At 37.8% G+C, this 15,054-nt stretch overlaps 1 pseudogene; it reads right to left on the reverse strand.

Annotated features, from left to right (window-relative positions):
- Positions 1-876: 876 nt before the first annotated feature.
- LOC102489580 (NEDD4 family-interacting protein 2-like) lies at positions 877-13,903 on the reverse strand (annotated as a pseudogene).
- Positions 13,904-15,054: the final 1,151 nt, after the last annotated feature.

Raw genomic sequence — 15,054 nt, forward strand, 5'->3', positions numbered from 1 at the left:
TATCTTACTGGGAAAATTAATTTTCAAAGTTTCCTTAAATAAATAAAACATCCCTTGTCATCTCTCCTTCCAAGAATCTCTAAAATAGGCAATGCTAAAAACCAAGTTTCTCACCTGAAAAATCCCTAAAACTAGTATGTCCCTTTTAAAAAGTTCTTTATTATAAAGGACATTTGGTATACCCACATTTTCTTGAAATTTATCCTAAAACAAACTCTATCCATTCAAAGTTTCTATATATATTTAGTTCTCTTAATTTAAAATTAATGAAGTGATATCTGGACACAATTCCTAAGAAAACAATGCAGGAAGAATTTATGAATGGATATTTACAGAAAAAGTTTTCCTAAATCATAATGCAAATATCATGTTCAAAAACTTGACAAATTCTAATGATCATCATTGTTGCATGTTTCAGTAAATTTATATATAACAAAATATCATGTTCAAAAACTTGACAAATTCTAATGATCATCATTGTTGCATGTTTCAGTAAATTTATATATAACAAAAGATGTCTCATGTGTTGAATTACTAGATGAATCCAAAAGCCAGAAACTAAAGCATTTGACATGGTTAATGATTTCATTTTTATTATACTAAATGTCAGGTCAGAAGTCAATGGCATTTACATGCTGGAAGACTACTACTCAACTCTTTCAATATCAAATACTGATTAACCAAATGTGACTGGACTTTACTGCTACAACTTTATGGTTTCTTTCAAGTATATGCAAGTCTTTTAAATGAGCACATATGAAAATGTGCAAAACAAATGAAATATAAATATTTAAAGAATGAACAGAAATGGCTTTTAAACATAAACCACCCTGCCATTCAATTCTGAAACTTTTCTTCACTAATTTGTCCTCTGTTATGAGTAGTCTTCTATCCTATTAAAGTTGTACATGTACAGATGATCTTAAAATTTCACATTGCTATAAGAAAGGAATGTTGGGTTGATGCAGTCTCTATAAGAAGAAGAAATATCTTGTTCTATGAGCGGCCGCCATACTTTCAGACATGTTTCTGACTTTTAGATAATTAACAAATCCTCTGAAGAAAGGTAGTAGTCCAAGTACAAGAAATATCCACCAAAGCCAGTACTGTCCATTAAAATATCCAGTAAAATAATCAGAAAACCTGACAATAAGGATCCATTTGATCTATGAAAGGCCCAATCCACAGATAGCGCCGTACCTTCCAGCTATGGTATTGGCGATACAGAAGGATAAACAAAATCCAAGCCAGTTGAAAATAAATGCCATGCAAAATGCCAGCATGAAATTGCCATCATTACCCACTCTAAGTTGATCTGCATCATTGAAATCATCTCTTGGTGGACACTCTTCCTCCTGAATTCTTTGAGCCGTTTCTGCTGCTGCAGCTGCCACCGCCGCAGCCTTTAGCCTTCTCAGCTTCATCGTATGTCGGAAGAGAGGTAGCAGCACTGAAGGGAGGTGGCACAGGATAAAACTCGTTGTAGACTTCAGTATCTGAAGTTGTAGGTACTTCGACAGCAATACTACTACTATCAGGAGGAGGAGAGGAGGACCAATCTGCAAAACCTGTGGAGTCGGGTTTGAAGTCGAAGGCTGCTCTATAGCAGTTGATTCTGAATTATCCTCTTCATTATGAAGCACCTGGTAGCGGCCAGTCCCGGGCTGGTGGTGGTCCATCCTGCCCGGCTTGGGATCCGGCTTCTGAGAAGGTGAGCCCCCTCGGTGCTCAGCTCCCTTGGCCACCCCAGGCGACGGGTGTCTTCCCGCAGATCCCTTTCCGTCCAGGTTTCTGCCGCCGCAGTCGTCCGGCCAGACCCTTTATTCTTTATTTTTAAATGTCTTATTTTTAATCAACAGGTAATAATTTCATATATGTATAGGTACAATGTGATGTTTTGATGCATGCATATATTATAAAACCACATATCTTCAGTGGTAGGTATAGATGAATAAGTGCTTTGTAAAAGTCGCATGAGAATTGAGAGCAATAAATGCTTGTTTTTACTCTATCCCTGATTTGAATTGTGACTTGGCTTTAATTTATTGTCTATTTAGATTTCTCCTATCTATGAAATGGAGCTGGTTCCATTTTATAAAAATTAAAAATTTTCCAGTTTGTAAAGTGGAAATTCTACCACAGTGCATACACATATTTTACAAAACTGGACACTAAAAATAAGAGAGACATGGGAAGATTAGAATTGGAATAGAACACTCAACAGCTCTGCTACTTAGTAACCAAGACACTAGTAAGAATGATTAACAATCCTTCTGGAAATACTACCACAGGTCCATCTTTCTAGGTATTTATGTTCAATCAGTCAACATTTATAGTCTTAACTTCTAGTATGAGTAACTTACCTCTTAAGATAAAGATTCTTGGGGAATACCCTCTTCTATTAAAATGAGACCGTTTAATGTGAATTAAAATCAAATGTAACTTTTTACTTTTTCCCATTATTTTAATAGAAAGGAAATGTTTCTGAAGCTCTTTCACTTACACTAATGGTTTCTCCAGGAAGCTTAATAGAGTAGAAAGTATAGCACTACTTGAAACTACAAAACTAATTTCTAACTGCAGTTTTGTGGCTTGCCTGAGTTCTTCCCAAGGTCTTCGTAGATTGCCAAGACTTTTTCTCCCATTGGAAGGACGTTTGACTTGATCACTTCAAAACATCAACCTGCTGGGAAAAAATCATATACAAACTAAGACACAACTGACATGTGATTTATACATTATTCCCCTATTTGCTAGGAGTGCCTGAGGTAATTAGTCTCAAAGAAACATACTTTTAAGTAGAGCAGATTGTAATTCTAAATATATATTTAATTAATGAACAAAATAATCAATAGTAACTTAATGAGATCATGGCAGAAAACTGCTCAGATTCCATGGGAGAACTCTATTATGTAGCAATATCCAGTATCTCTTTGGAACCTCACAAATAACAGTTGATGCCATCACTTCCACGTTAAAAGAAATGTGTTGTTAGTTACAGCAGTCCTTACCCTGGCTCCCTTCCCAGAACGTTGTGTGCTAACTATATTGGGGCAAAACAATGAAGACTTACTCCATTTTTGCTGTTGAAGACCTTTTGGACTTTTCCAGTGAATACCTTACCAACAGAATGATTTGGAATACACCATTCTAAACTGCAGTTTAAAATGCTTCCACATTGGTCTACTATTTAATTTTCCTCTAGGTGAGAATGTTTTAGTACCATCAGAATAATTTTCTGAATCCTGCATGTACCTAGTCACACTTTCTAAGGCTACCAATTTGACTCAAAAACTTGGAAAATAAACAGGAGTGATAATGGAGTGCATTGGTAAAGAATGAAAGGACTGTTGCATTATGGCAGGAATACTTCTAACTTGGCTTTTTCATCTCACAGTATGCTACATTTTCGGAAATTGGATGGTAACGCCTTTGTGTAATATTCTTATATGATGCTACGGTTGCAGAATAGGTACTTAACTCTTATTCTTCTGGCCTGGTCCTAGGTAATTTTTTGTTGCATTAGATGTATGTGTTCATAATTCATCTGCCCATAGAGTTATAGGTTTGTGGATTATTAGACCATATAGACCTTAAAAATCAATGTGATCATCTGTAGCTTTTTTTTATAGATCACAAAATTGATAATTCTACAGAGGAAATAAATGGTTAGATATCACAATATTTCTTGCAATACATAACTTGCTTTCCTTTAAAGGTGAATAATGAAAAAAAAAATCATCAGCCAGCAAACAGAGATAGTGATTTTGTATCTTTTGTGGGGTGTATGTTAAAGCTTACAAACAAAACTACTGGATGTAAGAATTTCCCCCAACACAGTTAGTGAATCTCAAAGATGACTGCTCGTCTTTTTTCAATTTGATTCTTATTATGTGAATGAAACTGAACTAGATGCCTGAAATACAAAGATGCCAAACAGAAGCAAACAATAGTACTTTTTCTTAAAATCAGCTTTTACCTAAATTGAGTCCCTCCTCTTCCTTTTATTAACTTACTGTTACCCAAATTATTTACCCCCTTTGACTTTCAGCTTGATTTATCTGCAAAACAAGACACCATTATCTACTTTGTAAAGTTTTCTTTAAAGATTAAACGAGATATCTTGTATGCAGTCATGTAGCACAGTACCAAAGATTCAAGAAGTATTTGTCTATCCTCGAACTAGAGCCAGGAACCTTAAGCTTAAGGAGCTAAAAATTTGATAAGCACATGTGTATTACTTCACAAATGCTGAAGGACAATATAATATGCCAATAATACGAGAGCACATAGGCAAGAGCTTGTATTTCTGATGGGAAAAAAAAAGTAAATGACAGAGAATGAGGAAGAGGGGCTGGCTCTTGAGCTTCCTGGCAGTAGGCACAGCATGGAAAGGGGGTGGGGATGGAAATAATTGGGGTACATTGCAACATTAATAGATTATAATTAAAACTCTAGAGTGGGGCATAAACTACTTAAACATAGTATTACTATTGTGCTGAAAATTTGAAATTTTTAGATTGATGGAGACTACAAAGAATGATAATTTGTATTATTCCATGTATGTTGATTTCATTCTCTCCTCAAATAACTAACAAGCACTGTGCTAGGCCCTGGGTATCCAGTGGTGAGCAAAAGGAGTATTCCTTGGTCCTTATGGAACTCCCAGGACAGAGAAGCAAAGAGATTGATGAAATAGACATGTGCTAATAAAATATAAAGTGCTCTGAAGGAAATGAAGATGCTGCCACAGCATCCTTAGGAGAAAAGCAACAGGATTTAGAAAAAAAAGAGGTGGGAATGCTTTCTAAGTAAATGATCTGCTATCAAAATGCTGAACGGAGAGAAGGAACCTGTTACATTGAACCAGTGATGAGAATGCCAGACAGAAAGACCAGCAGAGGGTCCTGGAATAGGAAGTATAAAGTAGTCCCAGATACATAGGCTGTGGTGTCGGGAACTTCAGCACAACGCCTGGAATATGTGAGATGCTCAACATTTGTTAACTAAATGGGTGAATGGAATGAATAAATTTTGAAAAGACGAATTAGTTAACAAAGGGACTGAGTGTAAGAATGTCATGGTTATAGCAACATTTTGGAAAAAACAATTGTGCATCCATCTGGCCAGCAGGAGACTATCAGCAAGTGATAACCAGTGAACATGCTTTGGCAATAGTATAAGATTAGAAACGTCAAGAGTATAGACCAGAACAGTGGTCATGAGAGAGAGGAATAAAATGACTCAGATGGAAATAACAAGCAGCTTGATATTACTAATAATAAGAAACAGATTTTACTAGTGGTAGTTATTTGTCATGACTTCAGGCCTTGAACATTATCTTGTGAACAACAGGAAGGCTTTGAGGAGTTTTAAGCAGGGGAATAACTGATTAGAAATGCATTTTAGATAGATTATTCTAGTCACAGTGTATGGAAGGTGAATTTAAAAACTCCTGAGATGAAAAGAAGGTAGAAGACTATTGTAACATTCAAGGTGAGAGAATGAGTAAATGAAAGAGCATAGTCATATTGGATAGGAAAGGACATTGATTCAAACTACTTTGGAATGAGAGTATTCATTTAGTGATAATTGGATGTGCAGAGAAAAAGGAGTAGGAAAAGCTCAGGGTGACCCCACAAGTATCTGATAGGAGTGATTGTGCCATTAAATGGATAAGAAAAGTAAGAGGAAGGGCAGATCAAGGTAGGAGAAAGAAGTTAGAGTACGATCGAGACCTGTGACAGTTGAGGGACCTGTAGTACATCCAAGTGAAGATGTCCAGTAAATATTTGGTTATTCAAGTTTATATTCCAGATGTGAGGTCGAGACTGCAGAGACAGATAAAGTTGTCTTCATATGAGAGTTGGTTAAGCCATGTAAATCAACAAGAACAGTATGTTGAATGAGAAGTGCAATGAATAAGGACAGAAACTAGAGAAGCAACAGCTTGAGAGGCAGGGAGAAAAGCCCGTTTGTTAGAGTAAGAAAGAATGAGGAAAGTGGAGGAGGATCAGGAGAGATGATTTTCATGAGAGACAATCCAGGTTTAGTTAGACCAGACAGAGAGAGAGAGAAAGTAAGAAAGCAAGCCACAAGGTCTGGGATTAAAACCGTAGTCCGCATTAGGGAGTCCAGTGCTTCAATCAACTGGGCCTTTTCAATGTAAGTGTATTTTTATTCTTGTCCTTGAAGAAAAACATAAATTATATGGCGTGTCGATTCAGAATTCTTTTAAGAAGACACATGATATGTGAAGTCCAGATGTGCCAAAATATTGGACACTTAATGAAGAAATTTGAAAGTCAGTGGATGTTCCTCATAGATCCAATAAGTTAACACAAAGCCGAATTCATTCTTTTCTTATATGTTATTTTTTCAGCTACCATCCCAGCTATAGCTTTCTTTTATCTAAAGATTATAGAAATTTGATACACCGCTAATAGCAAGTCATATTCTGATGTGTATATAGAAATAACTTTGCCTTCTTTGCAAAAGAACGTGTCTCCAACTGTAACTGTAGGATAACAGACATGCTGATGAAACACAGCATATGGGAAGAGACATGGTGCTTCCTGAAAAATGAAAGTCTGGAACAAAATACATTTGAAGACATTGGGGATGTGAGTGTAGCTTGATAAATGTTTATTCATTCCAGTTTGGCACCAACACAAATATTCTATAAAAATATCTACCCATTGTAAAATACATAAATTTACATATAATATAAATGCTTGAATGTAGTTTTTTCTTATTTATTTATTTTTTTTCAATTTGTGGTAGGGCACATGCACTCATGAGAGAGAGAGAGAGAGAGAGCAAGCCACCAGGTCCAGGACTCAAACCACAGTCAGCAATGTGGGAGTCCAGCACCTTAACCACCATGCCACTTGCTGGTTCCAATTTTTTCCTTCTTTTAAAATTTATATTGAATTTCTGTTTAAGTAATTAAAATTTGTCATATACATTCCATAAAATCTTTTAGCAAGAATAATAAAACATAAGTCCAAATATAGAATGTTTGAGAATTAGTAAAAACTATCATTTCCCTTTGTCAAGTAAGTGTTATGAATCTTATGTAAGAGGATATTTTGGGGACCAGTAGTTAGCGTAATGGCTATGTCACTGAACGCCCATGTAGTCGACCGCGGTTCAAGTCCCAGACCCGGTGGCTTAAACTCACATCAGGCGCATGTGTATGCGTGCCCAAGATCCCAAGAGGAGAATGGAGGAGAAGGGATTGCGGCGTGGCCATCCCCTCTGGGGGGTGATTTCTCACTTTCTGTCTCTCTGTCTCTCTCTGTCTTTCTAGCAAGCGCACACAACCTATAGCAAAAACCTCTCCAAAAAAAAAAAAAGGAAGAAAAAGAAAAGAAAAAAGAAAGAAAGAAAGAAAGAAAAAAGGTATTTTTAATGGTGTTATGTGTTTAATTGTGTCACTATACCTCAAAAAAAAAAAAAGGTAATATTGAGGTCCTAAGTTTGGTACCTCTAAATATGACTTTATTTTGAAATAGAATCATTGTGAACACATTTAGTTGAGATGAGCTCATACTAGAGTAGGGTGGGCACCAAATCCAATATGACTAGTGTCCTTATACGAAGGGGAAATTTGGGGCCAGTAGGTTGTGTGGTGGTTAGAGTGCGGGCCTCCCACATAGCCAACTGCAACTTGAGTCCTGGACCTGGTGGCTTGCCTTCTCTTGCTTGCTTGCTGGCTCTCTCTCTCTCATCAAATCGAAGAATAATGGTAATAAAGAAAATTTTTTTTAAAGTGGAAGGATGGATTCAGATACAGGGAGAATGCTATGAAAACTAGAGTTATGGTGCCACAAAACAAGTAACTACCAGAAGCAAATTCCTTCCTCACACCTTCAAAGGCCTGGCTGACTCCTCCAGTTTCCAAAGCTTTGAGACAGTAACTTATTGTTTAAACCAATCAGTGTTTCCTACCTTGTTATAGAAGCCCTAGCAAACTAATACAGATAGTTTAGGAATCTCTCTCATTCAATCAGTCTATAAGAATGTTAAGTTTATATGCTGTGGAAAAACAAAGTGGGACAATATCTCATGTATCCATTAGAATAAATTAGTTTGCATATGAGCTGAAAATTTGACTTCCTCTGAAACAGAGACAAGAACACTGACCATATGAGATGCAAGTCTATAAAAACATATAAATGGGAGTGGCATATGATTTAAACCAGAATGCACCATGAAAGGAAATGTACCCCACGGGGAAGATGGAGTCTGGATAAGCTGCACCCTGTGTTGTAGGAGCATCACAGAGACAATGACTCCGTGTGTGTGTGTGTGTGTGTGTGTGTGTGTGTAATGAAAGAATTACAATTATAGCATCTCGAAGCATAGCCAGTCCCGAGTCAGTACAGTGCATAGAGAGATCACACACATACCTTCACCCCCATCTTTTTCAAAAACATCACAGGTGTGTGAGTTAAAGGAGTTACGCACTAAGGCTATGGAGTATCGGGACTCAGCTGGAAACCCCGGAATTTTGACTGTACTATCAGAGATGCGAATGGGTCCCCAGCCCTGAGTGCAAGGACAGATCTCCCATTGTCTCCCTGGTAGCAGAACTGACGGAAGAAAACAGAATTAGTGAGCTTCCAGGTGTCCATCACTAATGGAGTTTGTCCACAAAAAATGTCTCTGATTTCTGCTGCAACAGCAGTCAATAACAGTGAATTTTGCCGAATATATTTTTTTGAATAAATATATGCACCTCTCAGATATGAAGAAGTATTTGGAGAGAAGAATCTTTTTCAGAATTTGCACCAATCTGTCAGGTAAGATAAGATCATCAAAAATGTAAACATTAACGACTATTTTATGATTTGGAAGAAACATTTGGATATAGCAATATTACTACTGTATACTTAAAGCTAACTTAATATCTTCTATGCATATAACAAATTAGTTACTTTGAGAACAGTGGCATTTTAGAAAACACATATTGTAAGCTCATAGCTATAGCAACCATTTTATAGTTACTCCATAAATTGATTTAAGAGGTAGGCAAATGAAAACTAAGCAAACACATTGAAGTGCTTGCTCACTGGCACCATGGAAGAGACTATGAAAATGCATGGGCGTGTCTCAAGGAAGTGCTCCTTGAACTCTAAATACCAGCTGAAAAATAAATGTTGAGTCCTTCAACCCCTGCCAGCTCTACCTTTACATGAAGGGAGATATCAGATACTTGAGTCTTCATGAACTCATTCCAGGGACTGTCATCCTACAGTTAATGGATCATTTATTTGCAAAGTGCCGTCTATTTTTGAGTGGCTGTTCCTTGAGTTATACCCAGAGGACTCAGGCATTCCACGAGGCTTATGGCATGACCAAACATTGTTCTGAAGTGAAAAACCACAATGTGGTTGTGGGAGGTAACCACCTATTTGCTTATACATTTCCAAGAAAATGGGAAAAATTCATTTACTATACCATGAAGTAGATTTCTATACAGTTGAATCAATGACTTTTTTTAAAGATTACACTTATTAAGCACTTCCTATGAACTAAGCACAATGCTAAGAGTATGACTAGCTCACATCTTTAAATTTGCAAAGTGACCCTCGCAAGTAGATATCTTGAGCATCTCCATTGAATCTGGTGAGAAATCTGGAGCTCCAGGTCATGTATTTGCTGCCATTGCACAGAGAGCAATAGTAAAACGGGTGTTTGAAGATGAGTAGGCTGGCCACTCTCACATTGGCCACTATTTTATTGTACCCAAGCCAGCCAGCTATAGGTTGATGTGATCCTCTAGTAAAACTATGGCCTTGGTGGTTGGGGCTGGAAAATATATCTTATATGGAGTATATTTGCAAGAGCAGCTATTTATTGAGCACTTACCATAACCAGACTATATTGATGTTCTTTATGTATAATCCCATATATTTCTCCCATCAATTCTGAAATGTACAAAGGATCTTCAAAATTTTAAGAAAACTTAATACACACTTGCACAGCTATGTTTATTATGGTATTATTCGCAATTGATAAGACATGGAATCAACCCAAATTTCCAAGAACAGATGAACAGATTAAAAAAGTGTGACACATATACTCTGTGTGTATATGTACTATGGAATACTACTCAGCCATAGAAAGCAATGATACCCGGCATTTGATAGAAAGTGAAAAAATATGGAAGACTTAATGCTAAGTGAAATAAGCCAAACCATGAAAGAGAGGCATTGTGTGTCCCCATTTAATATATACTGAGTGTCTGCACTCTACGGCAGAAACGGGATTATAAGGTGTAAAAGCATTGATACCAATTGTGGATACTAATGGGTGGGGTGAGCAATGGGGAGTAGGAGGGAGGAAATAAGGGAGAAAGAAGGCAAATCATTTAACAGACACAAAAAAAGGAAAATTATCTGTTGATGATAATGTGTATGGTAATGTCTTTGGTTGGACTGATATGCAGGGTATTCATGCTGGAAGGATTTATTTTTGAATGCTGTAAATGGTATTCATGCTGGAAGGATTTATTTTTGAATTCTGTAAATATGTATGGTGATTAAATGTAAAAAAAAAATACAAGGGAATTTCAAAAATTTTGCACCAAAATAAACTCATACTTTACTTCCATTTCTCCATGAACTTTTTGAAGTCTCCTCATAATTCTACCTTCATTTTATCTATGAAGAAGCAGGTTTGAATTACTAAGCAATTCATTCGAGGACATACAGTTGGAATATAGTTTTCTCAGACAGAGATTGAAAGTTTAACTTCCCACTCTATTTTATTATTCAAAAGTTTTTTTTTCATTTTGTCTCTGATACCTTTCCTAATAATCCCTCATGATAACAAAGTACATATAAAATAGTTTCTTTCTCAGAGCTGATATTTATATTTTTCTGTCACATTGGACTAAAAGAAGCTGATAAATTACTCACTTTTAATAGAGCAGAGACTAGTCGGTAAGTAAAAGCAAGTAAAAATGCTCATTTGAAACAGACCAATCACCTCCCTTTAAAAATAAAGTTAAAAATGAGATAAATGCATGACAGTACAGAGACCATATCCAGCACAGCCTTGCCCAGGAGCAGCAAAATAGTTTGGGAGGTTCCACTGCAAAGAACTCAAGTGTGGCTGACTTGAACAAGAATCATCTTTAAAAATATACCTTTCAATGTACTTTTCAGAAGCCAATGCACTAGGGAAGCAATTAGATTTTATCTTCTGGTTGTGTAAGAGCTTCCTAGACTTTGGAGCAGGTAGAGAGGATATGCTTGTTCTTCATCTATCTAGTATTTATTTCATCCTGTGTGTAAAAATATTGCATGGAATGATCAGATCAGGCATAAATTCTTGGAGGCATCATTCAAGAACACAGCATAGATGGAGTTCCAATACCTAAAATAAAGAGGAAAATGATATAAGATCAGCCACAGTTATTGCCAAGCAGCACCCTGGTCTGAATTGGACTAATACTGAAGGAAGTCCCTTTTTAGTTGCTTCTGGATTTTTACTAATTATAACTGATTTTTTAGTGCTTTCTAAGCATGACTGTCTGTGTGTCTTTTACATGGATTAGCTTACAAAAATCTTGTGTTAGCTAGTGTTATTATCCTCATTTTAAAGATGAGGAGGAGGTTCAAAGAACGTGAATAAAGAGCTGGTCCTGGTTTGTTCAACTTAGAGACAAAAAGCTAGGCCTTAAACTGAGGCAATTCGATGATAGAACCCACTGTGATTGGCTGCAACATGTGCCACTCTTAAAAACAGCTCATGTTGGTGCCATTTTTTCTTTCAAAAAATTCTCCCTTTATTCATGACAACTTGCTCACACACGTGAGAGAGAAAGGAGAGAAAGAAACTCTGTAATGGGGATTGGTCACACGGCAACCCTTCTTACCCTAATACTCCACCCCATCAGGTTCCTGGGCATGATCAACCTGGCATGTTGCCATGGGGGCCAAGACTCAAACCTCAGCTGGCCATGTGGGGTCAGCCTTCTCTCTGCAGCACTTAACCACTGCACTATGGGGACAGTCTTGTGTCACATCTTGATTTGACATCCTAACCACCTTTTAAGTTAGATTTGTAAATACCCACTTTTTTGTGTGCCAAACATGTCTGATTTCAACTGATGGGAAAAAAGTGAAAAATGATAGAATGAGTAATATACAAGTAATTTATACTTGACTTTTTAAAAATGGTGACAAAATGTATCATTTTAATCATGTTCATGTTCAAGTGGGTATATTAAATATATTCATTATTATACAACTATCACCAACATCTCTCTCCAGAGTTCTTTCCATTACATTCGACATTCTGTGATATCTCTTCAAAGTCTAGATGATCCTTTCCTAGGAGCCAGGCATGGTGCTGGGCAAATCCCGACTCACTTCGCATTCTCAAAGGTTCCTTGCAAGGCTGTCTTGCTTGGTCTGGTGAACTCTGTTCACCTTGCTTTGCCTGCCCCCTCTCCCTGAGAACAGCAGCTTAGGAAGGGGCAGGAATGGGGTTGAGAGTTTGATACAGGCCAAGCTATCCACCATGGTCCTTCACGTGGTATGATGGAGAGGGTACAGACACTAAAGCTTGAATTTGCATTTCCTGTGGGTCACATTTCCTGTAGCACACCTTGGGCATATTCCCTAACCTCTTTGAGCTCCAAATCTTCATTTGTAAAATGGGATAATGTTTACTTTATTGAGAGTATGAGAGCCACTACTTGTGTGGTAGAAGAATTAAAAACGTTTTTATTTTATTATTTTTTTTGGAGATGTTTTTGCTATAGGGTGCATGTGCTCACCAGAAAGAGAGAGAGACAGAGAGTCAGAAAGCAAGAAATCACCCCCCATGGGGGATGGCCACGCAGCAATCCCTTCTCCTCCATTCTCCTCTCAGGATTTTGGGCACACACGCACACGTGCCCGGCATGAGTTTAAGCCACCAGGTCCGGGACTCAAACCGTGGTCAGCTACATGGGAGTTCAGTGACATAGCCATTATGCTAACTGCTGGTCCCAAAAACAGTTATTGACAAGAAAAATTAATATGTGCATTTTTCCTGCCATGTTTACAGAGTAGATCTTTAAACTTGAGAAAACTTCCTTTGAAGCCTTTAGCATGCTTAAATGTAGCACATTATCAAGAGATGAATATGTGTGTATGCATGTCAATACTATGTGTGTGTGACCTTGTGTGAATTTAAACATGTGTACACATGTATGTATGTGTTTTCATATACATTGTCTGATTTGTATATCTGAGTGTGTGTGTTTTGGGAGGTCAGGGAAGAGAAAGGTGGAATTTAATTGCTCTCTGTTTGAAATAAAGAAGAAAATGAGACCCAAGGGAAGCTCCAGGAACGGGGACTGCAGCCAGGAGAGATTCAGAGCCCTTAGGTGGGAGGGAACAGGTTGGTGAATGGGGATTTGGCCCTTTGAGTGCTGCACACTGTGAAATGTAAAACCTCACTCTGTTCTACAGCAGCTTCAGCCTATGTTATTCAGCTATACCTAAATTTCCTTATTATTAAGGGTATATGACCAGGAGGTGATGGAGGAAGAGATTTAATGCTAAATACTATTTGTTTTCTTTTTTGAACCTGTTCTCAACAGAACTAGTTATGGAGGACTTGCCCACTCTCGGGTGGCCTTAGTCTATTCGTAAGTGATTTCCCCCAAGCCCCAAACACCTTGTACTAGGTCCTACCTCCCAACACTGCAACTCTGGGTGTCAAATGATTACATGAGGGGAGAAATCAGGTGTCAATCAGCATGAGCATTTCAGAGGGGACACAACACTTAAATCATAGCACCATCCTTATCCACCTTAAGTCAAACGTAAATTCATACTGATGTCTTCAACACTAATCCATTATCACGTGGATCATTCCAGATACCTCCCTCACTCATCACGAAACTCCCACTCCAACAGTGAGAAATTCAGTTTTCATCATTCAGCATCAACTTTACCTAATTGTTTAATTTCAGTGTACCTGTGTGACAGTATCAGAATTATTATGGGCCAACCGGTGGCATAGAGGTCAAGGTGGCCACATGATTCTAGTCCTAGACCTAGAGGTTTGAAGAAAAAAAATTTTCAGAATTATTTACATGAATCTTCCTTGGATACAACTTATGAACACAGTGCAATGATTATACATAGCTTCATTTGCCTTTGATTTTACAGTTTCGACTCATTCACGAAATTACAGAGATCAACACCTTTCCCTCCAACTTTCTTCAGAAAAGTTATTTCATTCATATGTGATATTTTTAGGTTGTTTTGTCAACATCTGTGTTTCATCTTGGGATATCAAGACATACTGAATCTTTTTTTAAAATGTATACACAGTTGGGAACCAGCAGTTGCGTAATGGCTGTCGCTGGACTCCCACATAGTCGACCGCGGTTCACGTCCCGGACCCAGTGGCTTAAAACTCACGCCGGCGCGTGTGCGTGCGTGCCCAAGATCCCGAGAGGAGAATGGAGGAGAAGGGATTGCGGCATGCCATCCCCCCTGGGGGTGATTTCTCGCTTTCTGTCTCTATGTCTCTCTCTGTCTGTCTGGCGAGTGCACACGCCCTATAGCGAAAATCTCTCCAAAAAAAAAAAAAAAAGTATACACAGTTTACTCTTTACACTATAAAGTTATATGGACTTTGACAAGTGCTTTACACGTGCACTATACATTATGGTGATACACAGAATATTTTATAATTATAGCACTTTACGGATTAATATTACCATCCTAAAGAGTGATGCACAGAATATTATATAATTATAGCACTTTACGGATTAATATTACCATCCTAAAAAATGTCTTGCATTGGGGTCAGCAGGTGGCCTGGTAAACGCCACATGGCCCACCACAGTTTATACCCCAGACCTGGCAGCTTGGGATTCATGCCAGGCACGTGTGCATGCATGCCCAAAGCCCTGAGAGGAGAATGGAAAAGAAGGAATTGTGGCATGGCCACCCCTCCTGGGGGGTGATTTCTCACTTTCCCTCTCTCTGTCTGGTGAGACAGGCTCTATGGCAAAAAAAAAAAAAATAAGCCTTA

Source organism: Tupaia chinensis, unplaced genomic scaffold, assembly GCF_000334495.1.
Source record: "Tupaia chinensis unplaced genomic scaffold, TupChi_1.0 Scaffold000707_1, whole genome shotgun sequence".
In the NCBI taxonomy this organism is placed as follows: Eukaryota; Metazoa; Chordata; class Mammalia; order Scandentia; family Tupaiidae; genus Tupaia; species Tupaia belangeri.